Here is a 22,207-nt window from a genome sequence, read left to right as displayed (position 1 = left end):
GGACTCAGTGTAGTTTGTTTGCATGGAAAGCACCTGCCTTGGCATGCATAAAACACAGAATTAACTGTGTTTTAAATTCTTTAAGTTCGAGAGAGAATTCTCTCAAATTCTTTCTCATTGCAAAGATCATCCTGATTCTCAGTTTATGGCCCTCTAATGTCATCAGTCTGCAAGGTCTTCTTATTTTACTTATTCTTTTTTATTTTAGTTTCTCAATCCCATCCAACTCTACCCACCTACCTTAGGTAGATAGGCATAAGACATCTGTTTTAGGATATAGATTTAATGTGATCTAATGCCACCACACCACTCTGTAGGTGGGCTGCAGAGTTTACAAGTTCACCCAAAACTGAATCTCTTCCAGTATCCAACATCCAAATTTGATTGTTGATTATAAGTATGTTTCTGATTATATTTTGATTATAAGTGTGTTTGATTATATATGTGCTTGATTAGTAATCTTTTAATTATTGCATAGCCTGCCTCTGAAAATAGACAGCCTTCTGTGACTTCTCTTTTCATTTGTTCTGATTTTGCACTACTCATCCTGCAGATACCCTGTGTCCTTCTGTTACCCCAGGGACCTCCGAGTAGTGAACTTTTAAAGCTTTCTCCTCTTTAAGCATCACTGCCATGATCTAGTGAAGAAGGCAATGGCAACCCACTCCAGTACTCTTGCCTGGCAAATCCCATGGACAGAGGAGCCTGGTAGGCTGCAGTCCATGGGGTTGCTAGGAGTCGGATACGACTCAACAACTTCTCTTTCACTTTTCACTTTCATGCATTGGAGAAGGAAATGGCAACCCACTCCAGTGTTCTTGCCTGGAGAATCCCAGGGACGGGGGAGCCTGGTGGGCTGCCGTCTCTGGGCCCGCACAGAGTCAGACACTGAGCGACTTAGCAGCAGCAGCCATGATCTAGATTTTCTCTGCCTCTTCTCTTCCAGCAGAAATGTGACTCTTTCCATAGTCTTATTTCCCTTAAAGAGAAATGGCAAAATAATGTAATGGATTAGTCCATGAAAATGAAAAGTGTTAGTCTCTCAGCTGTGTCTGACTCATGCAACCACATTGACTGTAGCCCGCCTGGCTCCTCTGTCCATGGAATTCTCCAGGCAATAATACTGGAGTGGATAGCATTCCCTTCTCCAGGGCATCTTCCTGGGATTGAACCCAGATCTCCTGCATTGCAGGTAGATTCTTCACTGTCTGAGCCACCACGGAAGCTCTGAATTAGTCCACGCTGGCATCTTAAAGAACTTCAGTTTCTCTGATGACCCTTTCAATTGCTTGCAGGAGATGAACACTATCATCTCAGATTGTTTGCTAGTCAATACAAACCAGCTACCTATAGATTCATAGGCAGCTTTCAGCTTTTTTGTTTGTTTTTCTTGGGAACAAATTTCGTTGCTTCTTTTCTTTTTCTTGGTTCTTCAATTATTTTTGATGAGTATTTATTCTCTAGAACATTTAATTTGTCAATCCTCCTTTTTTTTTTTTTTTGCTTTCTCTACTTTGTCTCTAACCAGCAAGCATTAAGCATTGTATCTCAACCGGCCCATAGATCACTTTTGTCCATTTTCAACCAACACCAACAATTTGTAATAAATCCCCAAAGCTGGCAACTTATACATTTCATGTATTTGGTATGTATTCCTGTGTTTTACAGGACCATCCATTATCTTTCTCATCACTTAAACTCAGCATGTGCTGGTGCGTTGGTGGTATAGTGGTGAGCGTAGAAGCCTTCCAACATGTGCTGGTTATTTTCTCAGTTTTACTTTTTATCTAATACATTGTTAAATCCGCATTCCTCTTTGTTACTCCATCTCTCAAATATCTCCCTTCCTCTTCAAATCATTTAAATCCTGATAACCTGGATTTCTTGGCTAGGATGACTTCTATATCCTTCTCTCTAGTCTTTTCTCCAACAGTTTCTTATTTTCTTCTTTTTTGAAATAAGAGATGTGACTGAGAAGAAAGCATATTGAATTGAAAATAAGAAATGGATTCAGCATCCCGTTTTACATTATCTGGTTGACAAGTCTAGAGAACACTACCTGACTTGGTTTATTTATCCCTACATATGAAAACTGCATGCAGAAAAAAAAAGTCTATAAGAATTACACTTCTACAATAAGTTTCTGTTGGGAACATACCCTCCATTTTTCTGATCACATCACTATCTTCTAATCCTATAGAAGCTCAAGAAAAGCACAGAACCACTGGCAGGGGTCCAGTTTGGATGTTTGCAGTTGCATATTCGCCCCATCTCTTTCTCCCTGGCCACTGAAGTGAGGCTCCTACCTCCCCACAGAGACTGGGAAAGAGGGGTGCTGTCACATTTCAAAGAGAAGGCTTCCAGGTCTTTGAGAAAGGAAGTCCTGTGTTGTAAAACTGGCAAGAAGTTTTTAAAAAAGATTTATATCTCAAAAGGCTTTCCAGGTGGCACAGTGGTAAAGAATTCATCTGCTAATGCAGGAGATGCAAGAAACATGGGTTTGATCCCTGAGTCCAGCTGATCTCATGAAGGAAGGAGTAGTAAACCACTCCCTCCAAGTATTCTTGCCTGGAGACTCCCATGGACAGAGGAGCCTGGTGGGCTACAGTCTATGGGGTCGCAGAGTTGGACATGACCGAGCGCGCGCACACACACACACACACACACACACACACACACACACACACGCATATCTCAAAAGGGCAAAGAAAGAATAACATGTTTCCTAGAGTAAATGCTCTTAGGAAAGGAAGTTCAGGCAGGAAGAAGTCTAAAGTTTGGGTAAGCTGAAGGGAATTTTTAAGGCAGCTCTGGTCAGTTCATTTCATTTGTGGCAGCATTCATGAATAAATATCCATGCAGTTAAAAGCACTGGATGTTCCCAATGGACATTACCTTAGCTTTAATTGTAATATTCTCCCAATTCATTCCCCAGGCATTCCCTAGAATGAACTCATTTTCCCCCTGAATCATAACTACGTGGGTACCTCCTGGACTAGTCCAGACACCAGGAGGATACTCACTGCATTAAAATTCAATTCAATCCAATCAAAGGAAAACAGTATTAACTGCACTGTAAAAAAACATGTCAAGTCCTGCTCAGCATTATTCTAAATAAAAAATTGTCTTCTCTCTCCTTTAATGAATTTCTAAATACCCCCAGAGGCTCTTCTCCAAATAAAAGTTGACTTTGTGCATGATGTGTGTGTTAGTTGCTCAGTAGTGTCTGACTCTTTGCAACCCTATGGACTGTAGCCCACCAGGCTCCTCTGTCCATGGAATTCTCCAGGCAAGAATACTGGAGTGGATTGCCATTTCCTTCTCCAGGGGATCTTCCCAACCCAAGAACCTAATATGAGTCTCCTGCATTTCAGGAAGTCTCTTTACCATCTGAGCCATCAGGGAAGTTCCACTGCATGATACCAATACCTAAAAACTAGTTTAAAATGGAACAAAGGGACACATGGTGTGAAAGGCTCACAGTTGCACAAGTATAGAGCGAAACAGGGAAATAGTGAACATAGTAACTTGTTGTGCCAGTCTTTAAATATATGCATTGGTCACCGCCTGTCTACTCATTCATTGAGAGAGACCTTTCTGCTGACATCACAGCTAACAGTATCTGCTGGGACACTGACTTGGTTGGCATATATCTGGTCCCCCAGCTACATACACTGTTTGCACAACCACCCACATCTTGGCAGCCCAGTTTTCTGAAAAGGTACAGCTGCCTGATGAGATGACTCAGGAGTATACCAACTGAAAACAGCCTGACTTTGGCTGGCAGGTTGCTCTGTGTTCAAGGGCAAAGCCAAGAAAGCAAAGGACTCGAAAAATGTTTGTTAAAAAAAAGTGGTACCTCGGGCTTCCCTGGTGGCTCAATGGTAAAGAATCCACCCACCAATGCAGGAGACATGGGTTCAATCCCTTGTTCAGGAAGATCCCACATGTTGTGGGGCAACTGAGCCCATGTGCCTCAACTGTTGAGCCTGTGCTCTAGAGCTGGGAAACCACAACTAATGAGCCCAACTACTGAAGCTCAAGCATTCTAGAACCTGTGCTCTGCAACAAGAGAAGCCACCACAGTGAGAAGTCTGAGCACCAGAACAAAGAGTAGCCCCCGCTCACTGCAACTACAGAAAAGCCTGCACAGCAGTGAAGATCCAGCACAGCCAAAACTAACTAAATAAATATTTTTTAAAAAGTGGTGCCTCAAAACTCACTATTCCCCAAACATATGACATAGTCTTCTGACATCATGTCTTTCCAAATTCACACTTGTTTAACCAGTAATACTGTGAATTTCTCTTGCTGTTCTGCTATTTTTCCATCTGGCAAATCTCAACAGTCAGTTTCACTCAAGAATCATCACTCCTATAACACCTGTTTGATGTCTCATGAGGCTGAATCAATCTTCACTTCCATATTCCCAGAGCACTTTATATATGCATCTCTCCTGGCACTTACCTCATTTACTTCAATGCTCTGATTGGTGAAAGATGAATAAGGCATGTCTCCAGCTCTGAAAGAACCCACAGTCTAGCAGAAGAGACAGAAAACCAATTACCTTCATCAGTCTAAACCCTGATAAATCTGCCTGATCATTGTCCCAGGTATTCCCTGGTCGGGTTTCTTAAACAGTCTTTGCCTTTTTTTTTTTTTTTTTTTTTTTTAACTTTACAATATTGTATTGCTTTTGCCATATATCAAAATGAATCTGCCACAGGTTTTTAAATTCCTCCAAACTGGGGTAAACTATTTCTGAATTGTTGTAGTTATTTATGAAATAATTTTATTTTTCAAAATAGAATTTTAATCCAAGAGCAAATTATAAGATTTTTTCTAAGCATAATACAAACAAAAAGTTAGCTTTTTTGTCATTAAAATGAAGTAGAGCAACTAAATTTTGTTGACAAAGCCCTCTCACACTCAAGACTCACCTGTGATTCACTCTTGACTTACCTACATAAAAGGTGGAGTTTATAACAAATAATTTCCACACTTTCAGCCTAAAACTACAATTATTGTCCCAAGAATTTATAGGAATATCTCTTTTAGGGCATAAAAGGGACTTATTCCCCTAACTTTTGGTAGTACTGATGGCTAACAGCTCACAGTTGAGTCTCTGTTCCTGGAAATTATTCTCAGCTGAAGAGTGTCCCCCAGACCAAGCCCAAGGAAAGCTGGCTTCCAGGGGGAATCTAGTGTTCAGTAATGGATTGATGTGAGGATACAAAGACCAAACTCCTTGCCAGCTTAAGACAATTCTGCAAGGCCATCCCAGCTCTAGAGCTCCGGGTGGGTGGCTGAGGCCCTGGTTACAACTGCATCATGGTTCAGTCTCTTCCCAAGTCTGCTTCCTTTACTCTCTATGGGAATGTTGATCTCAAGAGCATTCACCCCCCAATAAATTTCCTGCTGTCAAATCCCCATCCTCATGTCAATTTCCAAGGAAGCTGGCTAGCAACACAGAACACGCTGGGAAAAATATATAATATGATCAACAGAATGGCTCAGGGCTGAGGTTCTTCCCCTGGCAGGTGTGTTCAGCAGCACTCTGACTGTAACTTGGGTCTCTGACAGATGAAGGGAAATCAGAGGGACCTTACCTGAAGCTGTCTCTTAAGGCTGACCGGACTCTTTGCCCAATAAGCCTATTACTTAACCCATGCTATATAACATGATAGAATAAATCCTGAACCCAGGCAAGAAGAGAGGGAGAAAGGACAGTACCCAAACTAGAACAATAATAACAAACTGCCTAACGGAACAAAGCAGTAAACCTGCCTTCTCTGAAATGTAATCTAAATATATTTTCCATATCTTTTTCTTACATTGAGATACCCATTTGAAATTGCACCATCTTTGTCACAGAGAGATCATAGATTCTTAGCTAACAATTGTATCTAAATTAATATATGTGGAATTTTGTAAAATTTGGGATTTTCTGTCACATATGCTTGTATACTTTGGTATTTAAAATATTTCATGCTCAACTCTGACTTTTATGAATTTAACAACTGATTTCAAGCCCTGATCTTGTTTCTCTACCATTCAGAATTATTTGGATCATCCATCACAAGCCTTGTTTGTTTATCTATACGAAATAACTTTTAAAAGTTTATTCAAATTGCATTAGAATGTAAATATGCTTTAAAAAGTAATATATGGTGCTGCTGCTGCTAAGTCGCTTCAGTCGTGTCCGACTCTGTGCGACCCCAGAGACGGCAGCCCACCAGGCTCCCCCGTCCCTGGGATTCTCCAGGCAAGAACACTGGAGTGGGTTGCCAGTTCCTTATACCTATATAAATGACTTTTTTTGCCATTAATTACCCTTCACTTCAGGTAGGATTCTTCAGTACAGGCAGTAATGGACTATTTTTAAAGGATAGAATTATAGACAGATATAGTTATAATTCATTAATTCTAATAATTATTGTCATTGTTGGAGGAATACAGTAGAGTCCAGATTCTGGGTTGGAACACAGCTATGTCTGTATCTTCATCTACCAAATCCAGTGGAAGCAGATACCACTGAATCTCGTTCTTGGAGAATACAGACAGGTGGTTTTGACTGGTCACAAAATTATGCAAGAGAGCTGGTTAATTGACCTCCTTTCTTCTGCCCTAGAGTTATGAGGGAAACTAACCTTAATGGGTTAAAAAAAATTACCAAAACTTTACTATACACTCTTCCTTGAAAAAAAGCTACCAATTATTCTGGATACTATTCTCCTAACCTAGTTTGAAAAATACAAATATGCTTAAAAATACCAATATGTTTTGTAACCCTTCACTTGTTGTTTAACCTGGAAGAAAATTAGGCGGGCATAAATAAAAAAATGTTTCTAATGAGAGAACACCATCCAGGTGTCAAGAGGTTTGAACTGTATTCCTAGGTCTTACCTGGATAAATGACTCCAGAAAATTTCTTATCTTCTCTGAATATCTAGGCCTTACTTAAAAAATAAAAATAAATTAAAATATAAATATTTTGAACATTGGGGTACACACAGCACTGTTTATAACAGCCAGGACATGGAAGCAACCTAGATGTCCATCAGCAGATGAATGGATAAGAAAGCTATGGTACATATACACAATGGAGTATTACTCAGCCATTAAAAAGAATACATTTCAATCAGTTCTAATGAGGTGGATGAAACTGGAGCCTATTATACAGAGTGAAGTAAGCCAGAAAGAAAAACACCAATACAGTATACTAACTCATATATATGGAATTTAGAAAGACGGTAATGATAACCCTGTATGCGAGAGAGCAAAAGAGACACAGATGTATAGAACAGTCTTTTGGACTCTGTGGGAGAGGGAGAGGGTGGGATGATTTGGAAGAATGGCATTGAAACATGTATAATATCATATGTGAAACGAATCGCCAGTCCAGGTTTGATGCAGGATACAGGATGCTTGGGGCTGGTGCACTGGGATGACCCAGAGGGATGGTACAGGGAGGGAAGTGGGAGAGGGGTTTAGGATGGGAAACACGTGTATACCTGTGGTAGATTCATGCTGATGTATGGCAAAACCAATATAATATTGTAAAGTAAAAAAAAAATAATGATAAATGGTTAAAAAAATAATAAATTAAAAAAAAAGAAAAAATGTATAAATATTTTGGGTTCTTTTTGGTTTGAAAAGCTTATGAATATTATCCAATATATTATTCAATATAACTACAAGAGGCTGCTCTATATACATGCTGCTAAGTCGCTTCAGTCATGTCTGACTCTGTGATCCCATAGACGGCAGCCCACCAGGCTCCCCTGTCCCTGGGATTCTCCAGGCAAGAACACTGGAGTGGGTTGCCATTTCCTTCTCCAATGCATGAAAGTGAAAAGTGAAAGTGAAGTCGCTCAGTCGGGTCCGACTCTTACCGACCCCATGGACTGCAGCCTACCAGGCTCCTCCGTCCATGGGATTTTCCAGGCAAGAGTACTGGAGTAGGGTGCCATTGCCTTCTCCCTCTATATACATATATGCCCATATTAAATATGTTAACAAAGAGACCTCAAGATTTTTACTATGTAATTACATAACCTCACCCACACTCTATCCTCTTGTTATGATTTATTTTTCTCTACATACATCTGACATATTAAACATTTATGTTTAATTTGTATGCCCCCTCCCAAAAGAATAAGCCCATGAAAGCAAGAAGTGTATTTCTTTCTTTTTTTTTTTTTTTACAGTACTACTTGCAGCATCGCTGTTATTGACAAACAAAACATTTCTGTAAGATCTCTAAAATGGTGATGCAGAAGAGATTTCACATAAAGGCTCTGGTAACCAAGTTAAGATAAACCACATCATTTGAACACAGTAAGCAAAATGATTAGTAAATTAATAATAAAATTAATTAAAAATTAAAAAAATAAAATTTTATTTATTTATTTTAAAAAGTTAGACCTAATCACACCCTAAAATAAGAACAAATGAAAGAGACAAAGCTTCTCTAAACACAGACATACCTAGTTTTTAGTTAAAAAAAAATGAATTTAAGAAAATAAAACTGGAAATTTAGTTTACATTTATACAAATGAATAGGGTTACAAAAATATTTTTCAAAAGAAATTCCTTAAGGTATTAACACCTCTCGATATGTTTCAGAATCCATGCTTCTCCTTTGTGAAACATCTTTTCTTGGTTTTGGTCCTACTGGGTTATCAGCATTTATATGGATTAACACGAATACTTTAAGTATTATATTTGTTAAAGTATATCTATTATAAGAATTTGGCCTGTAGATACAAAGAATTTTCCCTTTAATATTTAAGATGTGTGTGCATGCTTAGTTGCTCAGTCGTGTCTGACTCTTTTAGACCCTTTGGACTGTAGCCCGCTAGGTTCCTTAGTCAATGGGATTCTCTAGGCAAAAATACTGGAGTGGGTTTTCATGCCCTCCTCCAGGGGATCTGCCCAACCCAGGGATCAAACTCACATCCCTTATGTCTCCTGCATTGGCAGGTGGATTCTTTATCCGCTGAACCATTGCGGAAGCCCTTAATTATGTAAGATAAAGAGTTTTAAATTTTGCCAAATCAAATTATTTTCTTACTCCTTTCATTTATTTATTTTTAAAATAAAGATTATTATTTTGAAAGGTAATACTTCCTCATGGTCAAAAAGTAAGGAAAGTCTATTATGTCGCTATTCGTTGTAATCAGTTTCTTCCAGGAACAGCCATTAGCCGTTAAGTTTAGTAAGTCCTTTCTTCAGTCAAACAAATATTTCCACTTAGCCCTTCTATTATTTGTTTTTTTCCCATTTAATTCTTTAAACTATACAGGACTTATTTTGATTTATATCAGGCAATATTCTTTTTATTTCCAAAATGACAAATCACTCCTATCAGTGACATGTGTGGGTTGAAGCCCTCCCATCTCTGCTGATTTGTGGTATCTGCTTTAAGATACATTAAAATTTAACATACAGAACAAATGCTTATGAGTTATACCTTCCATTTCATTGATAGGTGAGTGCCTGTGCCAAACCCTTAATTATCTTATGAAGTTGAGAATGTTGTAATAGTTAGTATTGGAATACATATTAATATTTAGAGTTACATAAGGAGTTAGCCCTCCATCATTACTCTTCTTTTTCTAAATTTTTCTGGCTATTCTCGTTAGTTTCTTGCTCTAAATGACCTTCAGAATAATTTTGATAAGTTGCAAAACAATTTAACCAAGTTACTTTAATAGAGACTCTGAGAATTGCTCTAAATTATAAATTATTTTGAGAAGAGTTATTACCTTTACAGATAGGTTGTTAGTAGAAAAAGCAGGATTAGTGATAAGCCTTCTGACACTCTTAAGCTGGATGGCTTTTTTTTTTCTTTTTCTTTTTTAACTTTACAATATTGTATTGGTTTTGCCATATATCAAAATGAATCCCCCACAGGTATACATGTGTTCCCCATTCTTTTTTTTTATTTCTAATAAAAAAAAAAGTTTTGCCAAATATCAAAATGAATCCACCACAGGTATACATGTGTTCCCCATCCTGAACCCTCCTCCCTCCTCCCTCCCCATGCCATCCCTCTGGGTCGTCCCAGTGCACCAGCCCCAAGCATCCAGTATCGTGCATTGAACCTGGACTGGCATCTCATTTCATACATGATATTTTACATGTTTCAATGCCATTCTCCCAAATCTTCCCACCCTCTCCCTCTCCCACAGAGTCCATAAGACTGTTCTATACATCAGTGTCTCTTTTGCTGTCTCGTATACAGGGTTATTGTTACCATCTTTCTAAATTCCATATATATGCGTTAGTATACTGTATTGGTGTTTTTCCTTCTGGCTTACTTCACTCTGTATAATAGGCTCCAGTTTCATCCACCTCATTAGAACTGATTGAAATGTATTCTTTTTAATGGCTGAGTAATTCTCCATTGTGTATATGTACCACCACTTTCTTATCCATTCATCTGCTGATGGACATCTAGGTTGCTTCCATGTCCTGGCTATTATAAATAGTGCTGCGATGAACATTGGGGTACACGTGTCTCTTTCCCTTCTGGTTTCCTCAGTGTGTATGCCCAGCAGTGGGATTGCTGGATCATAAGGCAGTTCTATTTCCAGTTTTTTAAGGAATCTCCACACTGTTCTCCATAGTGGCTGTACTAGTTTGCATTCCCACCAACAGTGTAAGAGGGTTCCCTTTTCTCCACACCCTCTCCAGCATTTATTATTTGTAGACTTTTGGATCGCAGCCATTCTGACTGGTGTGAAATGGTACCTCATAGTGGTTTTGATTTGCATTTCTCTGATAATGAGTGATGTTGAGCATCTTTTCATGTGTTTGTTAGCCATCTGTATGTCTTCTTTGGAGAAATGTCTATTTAGATCTTTGGCCCATTTTGATTGGGTCATTTATTTTTCTGGAGTTGAGCTGTAGGAGTTGCTTGTATATTTTTGAGATTAGTTGTTTGTCGGTTGCTTCATTTGCTATTATTTTCTCCCATTCTGAAGGCTGTCTTTTCACCTTGCTAATAGTTTCCTTTGATGTGCAGAAGCTTTTAAGTTTAATTAGGTCCCATTTGTTTATTTTTGCTTTTATTTCCAATATTCTGGGAGGTGGGTCATAGAGGATCCTGCTGTGATGTATTTCCGAGAGTGTTTTGCCTATGTTCTCCTCTAGGAGTTTTATAGTTTCTGGTCTTACGTTGAGATCTTTAATCCATTTTGAGTTTATTTTTGTATATGGTGTTAGAAAGTGTTCTAGTTTCATTCTTTTACAAGTGGTTGACCAGATTTCCCAGCACCACTTGTTAAAGAGATTGTCTTTAATCCATTGTATATTCTTGCCTCCTTTGTCAAAGATAAGGTGTCCATATGCGTGGATTTATCTCTGGGCTTTCTATTTTGTTCCATTGATCTATATTTCTGTCTTTGTGCCAGTACCATTCTGTCTTGATAACTGTGGCTTTGTAGTAGAGCCTGAAGTCAGGTAGGTTGATTCCTCCAGTTCCATTTTTCTTTCTCAAGATCGCTTTGGCTATTCGAGGTTTTTTGTATTTCCATACAAATTGTGAAATTATTTGTTCTAGCTCTGTGAAGAATACTGTTGGTAGCTTGATAGGGATTGCATTGAATCTATAAATTGCTTTGGGTAGTATACTCATTTTCACTATATTGATTCTTCCAATCCATGAACATGGTATATTTCTCCATCTATTAGTGTCCTCTTTGATTTCTTTCACCAGTGTTTTATAGTTTTTTCTATATATAGGTCTTTAGTTTCTTTAGGTAGATATATTCCTAAGTATTTTATTCTTTTTCGTTGCAATGGTGAATGGAATTGTTTCCTTAATTTCTCTTTCTGTTTTCTCATTATTAGTGTATAGGAATGCAAGGGATTTCTGTGTGTTGATTTTATATCCTGCAACTTTACTATAATCATTGATTAGTTCTAGTAATTTTCTGGTGGAGTCTTTAGGGTTTTCTATGTAGAGGATCATGTTATCTGCAAATAGTGAGAGTTTTACTTCTTCTTTTCCAATTTGGATTCCTTTTATTTCTTTTTCTGCTCTGATTGCTGTGGCCAAAACTTCCAAAACTATGTTGAATAGTAATGGTGAAAGTGGGCACCCTTGTCTTGTTCCTGACTTTAGAGGAAATGCTTTCAATTTTTCACCATTGAGGATAATGTTTGCTGTGGGTTTGTCATATATAGCTTTTATTATGTTGAGGTATGTTCCTTCTATTCCTGCTTTCTGGAGAGTTTTTATCATAAATGGGTGTTGAATTTTGTCAAAGGCTTTCTCTGCATCTATTGAGATAATCATATGGTTTTTATTTTTCAATTTGTTAATGTGGTGTATTACATTGATTGATTTGCAGATATTGAAGAATCCTTGCATCATCCCTGGGATAAAGCCCACTTGGTCATGGTGTATGATCTTTTTAATGTGTTGTTGGATTCTGATTGCTAGAATTTTGTTTAGATTTTTGCATCTATGTTCATCAGTGATATTGGCCTGTAGTTTTTTTTTTTGTGGGATCTTTGTCAGGTTTTGGTATTAGGGTGATGGTGGCCTCATATAATGAGTTTGAAGTTTACCTTCCTCTGCAATTTTCTGGAAGAGTTTGAGCAGGATAGGTGTTAGCTCTTCTCTAAATTTTTGGTAGAATTCAGCTGTGAAGCCGTCTGGACCTGGGCTTTTGTTTGCTGGAAGATTTTTGATTACAGTTTCAATTTCCGTGCTTGTGATGGGTCTGTTAAGGTTTTCTATTTCTTCCTGGTCGAGTTTTGGAAAGTTGTACTTTTCTAAGAATTTGTCCATTTCTTCCTTGTTGTCCATTTTATTGGCATATAATTGTTGATAATAGTCTCTTATGATCCTTTGTATTTCTGTGTTGTCTGTTGTGATCTCTCCATTTTTGTTTCTAATTTTATTGATTTGATTTTTCTCCCTTTGTTTCTTGATGAGTCTGGCTAATGGTTTGTCAATTTTATTTATCCTTTCAAAGAACCAGCTTTTGGCTTTGTTGATTTTTGCTATGGTCTCTTTTGTTTCTTTTGCATTTATTTCTGCTCTAATTTTTAAGATTTCTTTCCTTCTACTAACCCTGGGGTTTTCATTTCTTCCTTTTCTAGTTGCTTTAGGTGTAGAGTTAGGTTATTTATTTGACTTTTTTCTTGTTTCTTGAGGTGTGCCTGTATTCCTATGAACTTTCCCCTTAGGACTGCTTTTACTGTGTCCCACAGGTTTTGGGTTGTTGTGTTTTCATTTTCATTCGTTTCTATGCAAATTTTGATTTCTTTTTTGATTTCTTCTGTGATTTGTTGGTTATTCAGCAGCATGTTGTTCAGCCTCCATATGTTGGAATTTTTAATAGTTTTTCTCCTGTAATTGAGATCTAATCTTACTGCATTGTGGTCAGAAAAGATGCTTGGAATGATTTCTATTTTTTTGAATTTACCAAGGCTAGTTTTTATGGCCCAGGATGTGATCTATCCTGGAGAAGGTTCCATGTGTGCTTGAGAAAAAGGTGAAATTCATTGTTTTGGGATGAAATGTCCTATAGATATCAATTAGGTCTAACTGGTCTATTGTATCGTTTAAAGTTTGTGTTTCCTTGTTAATTTTCTGTTTAGTTGATCTATCCATAGGTGTGAGTGGGGTATTAAAGTCTCCCACTATTATTGTGTTATTGTTAATTTCTCCTTTCATATTTGTTAGCATTTGTCTTACATATTGCGGTGCTCCCGTGTTGGGTGCATATATATTTATAATTGTTATATCTTCTTCTTGAATTGATCCTTTGATCATTATGTAGTGACCTTCTTTGTCTCTTTTCACAGCCTTTGTTTTAAAGTCTATTTTATCTGTAATGAGTATTGCTACTCCTGCTTTCTTTTGGTCCCTATTTGCATGGAAAATCTTTTTCCAGCCCTTCACTTTCAGTCTGTATGTGTCCCCTGTTTTGAGGTGGGTCTCCTGTAGACAACATATGTAGGGGTCTTGTTTTTGTATCCATTCAGCCAGTCTTTGTCTTTTGGTTGGGGCATTCAACCCATTTACGTTTAAGGTAATTACTGATAAGTATGATCCCGTTGCCATTTACTGTATTGTTTTGGGTTCGAATTTATACACCATTTTTGTGTTTCCTGTCTAGAGAATATCCTTTAGTATTTGTTGGAGAGCTGGTTTGGTGGTGCAGAATTCTCTCAGCTTTTGCTTGTCTGAGAAGCTTTTGATTTCTCCTTCATACTTGAATGAAATCCTTGCTGGGTACAATAATCTGGGCTGTAGGTTATTTTCTTTCATCATTTTAAGTATGTCTTGCCATTCCCTCCTGGCTTGAAGAGTTTCTATTGAAAGATCAGCTGTTATCCTTATGGGAATTCCCTTGTGTGTTATTTGTTGTTTTCCCTTGCTGCTTTTAATATTTGTTCTTTGTGTTTGATCTTTGTTAATTTGATTAATATGTGTCTTGGGGTGTTTCGCCTTGGGTTTATCCTGTTTGGGATTCTCTGGGTTTCTTGGACTTGGGTGATTATTTCCTTCCCCAGTTTAGGGAGTTTTCAACTATTATCTCCTCAAGTATTTTCTCATAGTCTTTCTTTTTGTCTTCTTCTTCTGGAACCCCTATGATTGAATGTTGTAGCGTTTAATATTGTCCTGGAGGTCTCTGAGATTGTCCTCATTTCTTTTAATTCGTTTTTCTTTTATTCTCTCTGATTCATTTATTTCTACCATTCTATCTTCTAATTCACTAATCCTATCTTCTGCCTCTGTTATTCTACTATTTGTTGCCTCCAGAGTGTTTTTAATTTCATTTATTGCATTATTCATTATATATTGACTCTTTTTTATTTCTTCTAGGTCCTTGTTAAACCTTTCTTGCATCTTCTCAATCCTTGTCTCCAAGCTATTTATCTGTGATTCCATTTTAATTTCAAGATTTTGGATCAATTTCACTATCATTATTCGGAATTCTTTATCAGGTAGATTCCCTATCTCTTCCTCTTTTGTTTGGTTTGGTGGGCATTTATCCTGTTCCTTTATCTGCTGGCTATTCCTCTGTCTCTTCATCTTGTTTAAATTGCTGAGTTTGGGGTGTCCTTTCTGTATTCTGGCAGTTTGAGGAGTTCTCTTTATTGTGGCCTTTCCTCGCTGTGTGTGGGTTTGTACAGGTGGCTTGTCAAGGTTTCCTGGTTAGGGAAGCTTGTGTCGGTGTTCTGATGGGTGGAGCTGTATTTCTTCTCTTTGTTCAGTCGCGCTCCTTTCGAAGAGTTGGATTGCTTTTCTGGGTGCCTGATGTCCTCTGCCGGCATTCAGAAGTTGTTTTGTGGAATTTACTCGACGTTTAAATGCTCTTTTGATGAATTTGTGGGGGAGAAAGTGTTCTCCCCGCCCTACTCCTCCGCCATCTTGGCTCCTCCCCCTGTTCCCCATTCTGAACCCTCCTTCCTCCTCCCTCCCCATACCATCCCTCTGGGTTGTCCCAGTGCACCAGCCCCAAGCATCCAGTATCGTGCATCGAACCTGGACTGGCAACTCACTTCATATATGATATTATACATGTTTCAATGCCATTCTCCCAAATCATCCCACCCTCTCCCTCTCCCACAGAGTCTTAAAGACTGTTCTATACATCAGTGTCTCTTTTGCTGTCTCATATACAGGGTTATCATTACCATCTTTCTAAATTCCATATATATGCGTTAGTATACTGTATTGGTGTTTTTCTTTCTGGCTTACTTCACTCTGTATAATAGGCTCCAGTTTCATCCACCTCATTAGAACTGACTGAAATGTATTCTTTTTAATGACTGAGTAATACTCCATTGTGTATATGTACCATAGCTTTTTTTTTTTTTTTCGTGCAGCATATATTTTATTAAAGTGAAAGGATAGAGAAAGCTTTTGACATAGACATCAGAAAGAGGTAGAAAGAGTACCCTTTTTTTTTTTTTTCTTTTTTTAAAGTGGAATCACACAGTATTTGTTCTTTTGTGACTGGGCTTATTCCATTTAGCTATTTTCAAGGTCTATCTATGTTGTAATCTGTGTTAGAATTTGCTTCCTTCATAGCTTTCTTATCCATTCATCTGCTGATGGACATCTAAGAAGTTTATTTTATTCACTGCTGAATGTCTCAGAGTTTAAAATAAGGTTTATCGCAGAGACATTTATTCAACAATAAACATATGATCGATGAAGTGAGTAGGTTAATGCATGAATTAATGAATAAATTGAGGCTTTGAGGAAGGAGAAAAGAAGAGAGGATGGAAGGAAGAAAGGGAGAGAAGGAAGGAGGAGGGAGAGAGGAAGGAAGGAAGAATATTCACTTTTTACCTCACTGATGCCAACTCCTATTACTCACCTGCACACTCTTTACACACTGGTCACCCTGGCCTCCTTTCTCTTCCTCAGACGTGTTAGACATATTCCCAACTTAGAACTTTCTGGAGTCGATTGGTTTGCACGTGTATATGCTCAGTCTCTTCAGTCATGTTTGACTCTTTGCGACCCCATGGATTGTAGCCCCCCAGACTCCTCTGTCCACAGGATAATCCCGGCAAGAATATGGAGTAAGTTGCTATTTCCTCCTCTAGGGGATCTTTCTGACCCATGAATTGAACCCGCATCTCCTGCTTGGCAGGCAGATTCTTTACCACTGAGCCATCTAGGAAGCCTGGATTGATTTGTAGCAACACATAACTGATAAACCCTGTCTGCTATATTCTTCCTCCAGATGTCAATATGGCTGTTTCATCCTCTTCAAGTTTTTGCTCACATGTCACCTTCTCAATACGACCCACCCTGACCACCATGTTTAAAATTGTAACCCACATCCCACCCATCCACATTGTCTGGCTCTCTGGATATGTTTACTTAAACTCTAACACTTCTTAGTATTTTTTTCCTCTGAGACAATATTAATACACTATGATTTACTTATCATTTTTCTTGGTTATGGCATTCTCCTCATATACAACAACCAAAATGTAAGTCCATAAAACCACATATCTCAATTGAATGTATTCACAATAACATGTTAAATAAATATTTTTGAAGTTAAATAGAGATGAATTCAAAATGAGTTAGAAACACTACCACCCAATCTGGCCTCTGGTTTTAAGCTAAAATAAATAACACAGAGTTGATAAACAGTAATTATGTTTAAAATGTTAATTTACACTTTTGAAGAATTTTCACAAATATATAAAAGTCTTTATTTTATCTTCCCTAAATAAATCCCTTCAGTTGGCAATGGTAAAAGAGAAAGAGAACTTATAAGACAATTTTCAGGGATAAAGTATAGTGGACTTTTGTTTATTCTAAATGAAATTTTTTATGGTTAGAAGTCATTGGTACAAAGAACAATAAAATGATTTTTATAGTTTTACTAAGGTGGTTAATACATTTTTATAATGTATTGGCTAAACTCTTATTAACAAAAATAAAGATTTGCAATAGGTAATGTGTTGTAAAGTTCACACTATATAAATATGAATATACAAACACGTTGAGGATTCTCTATATATCTGTATTCTCTATACTTTTGTTTCTGTCTACCTGTTTAACTAAGCCTTGTGTAGGTAACCTAGTTTATAATTTTTTTAAGTTATCATTAAGTGTCTCATTTAGTTACATATGCACAAACAAATATGTATTATTTTAGAAAAGATAAAATATATACTCACTTACAAGGTACCTTCCTCATTTCACAGTATATTCTTGACTTTTTTCCCTCTTTATCATACATAGAGACCTCCATTGCCCAGGATCTCATTAGGTGGATGGATGAGAGTTTAACTAATGAGTCCTCTATAACAAAGTACTTTCTCAAGCCAAATTAAAACAGACATTTTTTAAGTGACTAAGTCTGACTACTATACACTTAAGATACAGAAATTTGAGACATCTCATTATGTAACATTTCTTAAGGTCACACACAGATATCTATTTTTCACATTACACAAGAACAGAAAGAAAACTTATTAATAAAAAGGTACTATTCTTGCAGAAGATGTATTACTCTTTGCTGGAAGAACTCTCTGCCATAAGGAAGGTGATATATTGAATGAATATAAATCAAACAGTAATTCACAAGCTACAAAATCTATTGGATTTCTCAGTTTTGACATTTTGAAATTCTCTGAGAAATCTTTTTCCTGGTGGGAAATACGAAATGTTTTTAAACTGTTTTAATGATAGTCATCATTCTGATGATAACTCTAAAAATAGTGAGATTCAATCGTATAATTTTAACACCGTAAAACAGTTGTTCTTGGGACTAAATCAAAACCAGTTTTGTCTTAAAACTTTTGAAATTGAACATTTGACCATATATGGACATTTTTAGTATAAGAAAAACAACTGAGCTTTTAGATACTATTTAGAGAAATGCCATTGATTCTGGTTTTTCATTAAATCTTCAGATGTCCTTGCTTTTCTCTCAATATTGAATTTATCAACATAGCCCTTGAACTGCCCTCCATTTAGGACTCTCCCTTTGTTAATTACAAGATTTCATTCTAGCTTTCTTCCCTGGCCCACTACACTTGGATATCAGAGTAGGGAATCAAAAACATTTATCCTCATAGAGCCCTCACCAGCTTCATTGCTAGGTACTATTATTTTAATTTTCAGATAAAGAAAATGAACTTAATGTCATGACTATGAAGTTGAAGAGTGCACTCAGATTGACTCCAAGAATAATGTCCTTCCTTTAAATTGACAGACTACTCTTGTATGATATGAATACAGCATGATAGAGTAGGAACAAAATGAACTTGGGTTTGGAAAGATTTAGATATAAAACTCACAAACGTACAATTTGGATGGTGTTGGCAATTAATTTATCTGAGCTTTCCCCACTTATATCCTGCCCCATAACTTGAGGACAATACTTTCCATGTAGCAGTTATTGTACAGTGCATGTCTAGTCCAGTTGGCTCAATTTTTATTACCATTATCTTTATCATTATTTCTATAGGGCATCCCAGGTGGGGCTAGCAGTAAAGAACCCACCTGCCAGTGCAGGAGACATAAGATATGCAGGCTCAATCCCTGAGTTGGGAAGATCCCCTGGAGGAGGGTATGGCAATCCATTCCAGTATTCTTGCCTGGTGAATCCCATGGACAGGGAAGCCTGGCAAGCTATGGCCTATAGGGTCACAAAGAGTTGGATATAACTGAAGAAACTTAGCACACGCACAAGATAATGTAAAGCTCTGTATATCAAAGTGTTCTAAAATAACTCATGTTTATTATAACTTTCATATGTTATGTGAATCCAGTTGTCACTTTTAAAAACTCAGTTTTTATGTATGAAACAATCCCATTTACGATCACATGAAAAAGAAAAAAAGACCTAGGAAAAATCTGTCTAAGCAAGCAAAAGACCTGTACTCTGAAGACTAAAGCAGTGATGAAAGAAATTGAAGATGACACAAACAGATGGAAATATATACCATGTTCTTGGATTGGAAGAATCAATGTTGTCAACATGTCTATACTACCCAAGGCAATCACAGATTCAATGCAATCCCTATCAAATTACCAACATCATTTTTCACAGAACTAGAACAAAAAATTTACAAATTTGTACAGAAACACAAAAGACTCCAAATAGCCAAAGTAATCCTGAGAGAGAAAAATGGAGCTGGAGTAATCAAACTCCTTGACTTCAGACTAAAATATAAAGCTACAGTAAACAAAACAGTATGGTACTGCCACAAAAACAGAAAGATAGATCCATGGTACAGGATAGAAAGCCCAGAAATAAACCCATGCACCTATCGTCAATTAATCTATGACAAAAGAGGTAAGAATATACAATGGAGACAAGAGTCTTTTCAGCAAGTGATGCTGGGAAAACTAGACAGCTACATATGAAAAAATTATATTGGAACACTCTCTAACACCATATGGGCTTCCCTGGTGGCTCAGATGGTATAGCATCTGGCTCCAATGTGGGAGATCCAGGTTCAATCCCTGGGTTGGGAAGATCCCCTGGAGAGGAGAATGGCAACCCACTCTAGTATTCTTGCCTGGAGAATTCCATGGACAGAGGAGCCTGGCGGGCTATAGTCTACAGGGCTGCAAAGAGTTGGACATGTCTGAGCAACTAACACAACACTAACACCACACACAAAAATAAACTCAAATGGGTCAAAGACCCATATGTAAGACTGAACACTATAAAGCTCCTAGAGGAAAACATATGCAGAACACTGTTTGACATAAATCACAGTAGCTTTTTGGATCCACCTCCTAGAGTAATGGAAATGAATACAAAAATAAACAGGACCTTATTAAACTTAAAAGCTCTACACAGCAAAGGAAACCATAAACAAGATTAAAAGACAACCCTTAGAATCTGGGAAAATATTTGCAAATGAAACTACTGACAAGAGTTTAATCTCCAAAATATACAAATAGTTCATGCAGCTCTATGTCAAACAAACAAACAAACTAATCAAAAAATGGGCAGAAGATCTAAATAGACAGTTCTCCAAAGAAGACATACAGATGACCAAATAACACATGAAAAGATTATCAATATTACTAATCAGATAAATGCAAATCAAAGCGATAATAGGTATCATCTCCCAGTGGTCAGAATGGTCATCATTAAAAAGTCTGCAAACAGTAAATGATGGAGAGGTTGTGGAGAAAAGAGAAACCCCTTACATTGTTGGTGGGAATGTAAATCAGTACAACTACTATGAAGATCAGTAAAGAGGATCCTTAAAAAACTAAAAATAGAGCTACCATATGATCCAGCAATCCTACTCCTAGGCATATATCCAGAGAAAAACGTACTTCAAAATGATACATGCACCCCAATGGTCATTGTAGCAGTATTTACAATGGAAGCAACCTAAACGTCCATTGATAGAGGAATGGCTAAAGAAGATGTGTTACATATATACAATGGAATATTACTCAGCCATAAAAAAGAATGAAATAATGCCATTTGCAGCAACATGGATGGATCTAGCGATTATCATACTAAGTGAAGTAAATCAGACATTGAAAGACAAACATATGATAGCACTCATATGTGGAATCTTATTTTTGTTAAAAATGATTCAGATGAACTTTTTTTACAAAACAGAAATAGACTCACACATTTAAAAAGCTTATGGTTACCAAAGGGAAAAGATAGAGGAAGGAAGGAATAAATTAGGAGCTTTGGATTAATACACATACATGACTATATATAAAATAGATAAACTACTTATAGGACTAGATATAGGACCTACTGCATAGCACAGGGAACTCTACCCAATATTCTGCAATAGCCTATATTGGTAAAGAATCTGAAAAAGTACTTTGCTGTATACCTGAAACTAATACAACATTGTAAATCAACTATATTCCCCCAAAATTTAGAAAATTTTAAAAAGAATAAAAATTAAAAAATAAAAAGGAAGGAAAAAGAAGCAGTTCTATGAAGTTGTGAAATTTTGCAGGTGGTGTACATAATGAACTTATAGAATATCTATTTGTCTACATGAAACTTCTGTGTGAAAGTTTTTCTATATTTCTCTGATAATTCAGAATATGAATCTAGGTTGTGGTTTTTAATGGTTTGAAAGGAATAAATGTAATGTGATACCTAGAGTATTTAATACCTGGACCACTGAGAAATTAGAGTTAATTTGATTTCAAAACTGTATGTGACAAATATGAACTATGCAATTAATAAAGTATAAGTATAGTGAAAGAAAGGAAATGATTTTAAATAATGAGGCAAAAGCTCAGCTAGCAAGAAGAAAAATTTACCACAGGCTCTCTATGAGCCTAGAGTATTTTTTCTAATTGTTTTATTTCTGTAAAGAATAGTCAGTGTGTGCAGCCCTAGCATTGCGCTATGGATTCATTTCTTCTCCCTGGAGTATTTGGGGGGTGGGGTAAGGGGGAAAAGCAGAGGGCAGAGGTATTTCTTTGTCCTTTTAGATGTTCATTTTAAAAGTAATGTTGTTCTTGTTATTTAACTTCTATTCATTGTTGAGGTCTCTACCTGGAGATCACTTTCTCTCAGAAACCTTCCTAGACACTTCTGAAAGAGCCCTGGTATAGTTGCTACAGACTTTCCCAACCAGAGTATTGCTACTATTTCAATTGCTACCAGTTCTCCTAAGGCTTCAGCTTCTATTTCTTTAATACTATTAGCCCCTATTTCCATATTACATTCATTAATTGAGGATGTTTTATGCA

The sequence above is a fragment of the Bos mutus genome, chromosome 2, assembly GCF_027580195.1.
Source record: "Bos mutus isolate GX-2022 chromosome 2, NWIPB_WYAK_1.1, whole genome shotgun sequence".
Classification (NCBI taxonomy): domain Eukaryota; kingdom Metazoa; phylum Chordata; class Mammalia; order Artiodactyla; family Bovidae; genus Bos; species Bos mutus.
This window is presented reverse-complemented; position numbering follows the sequence as displayed.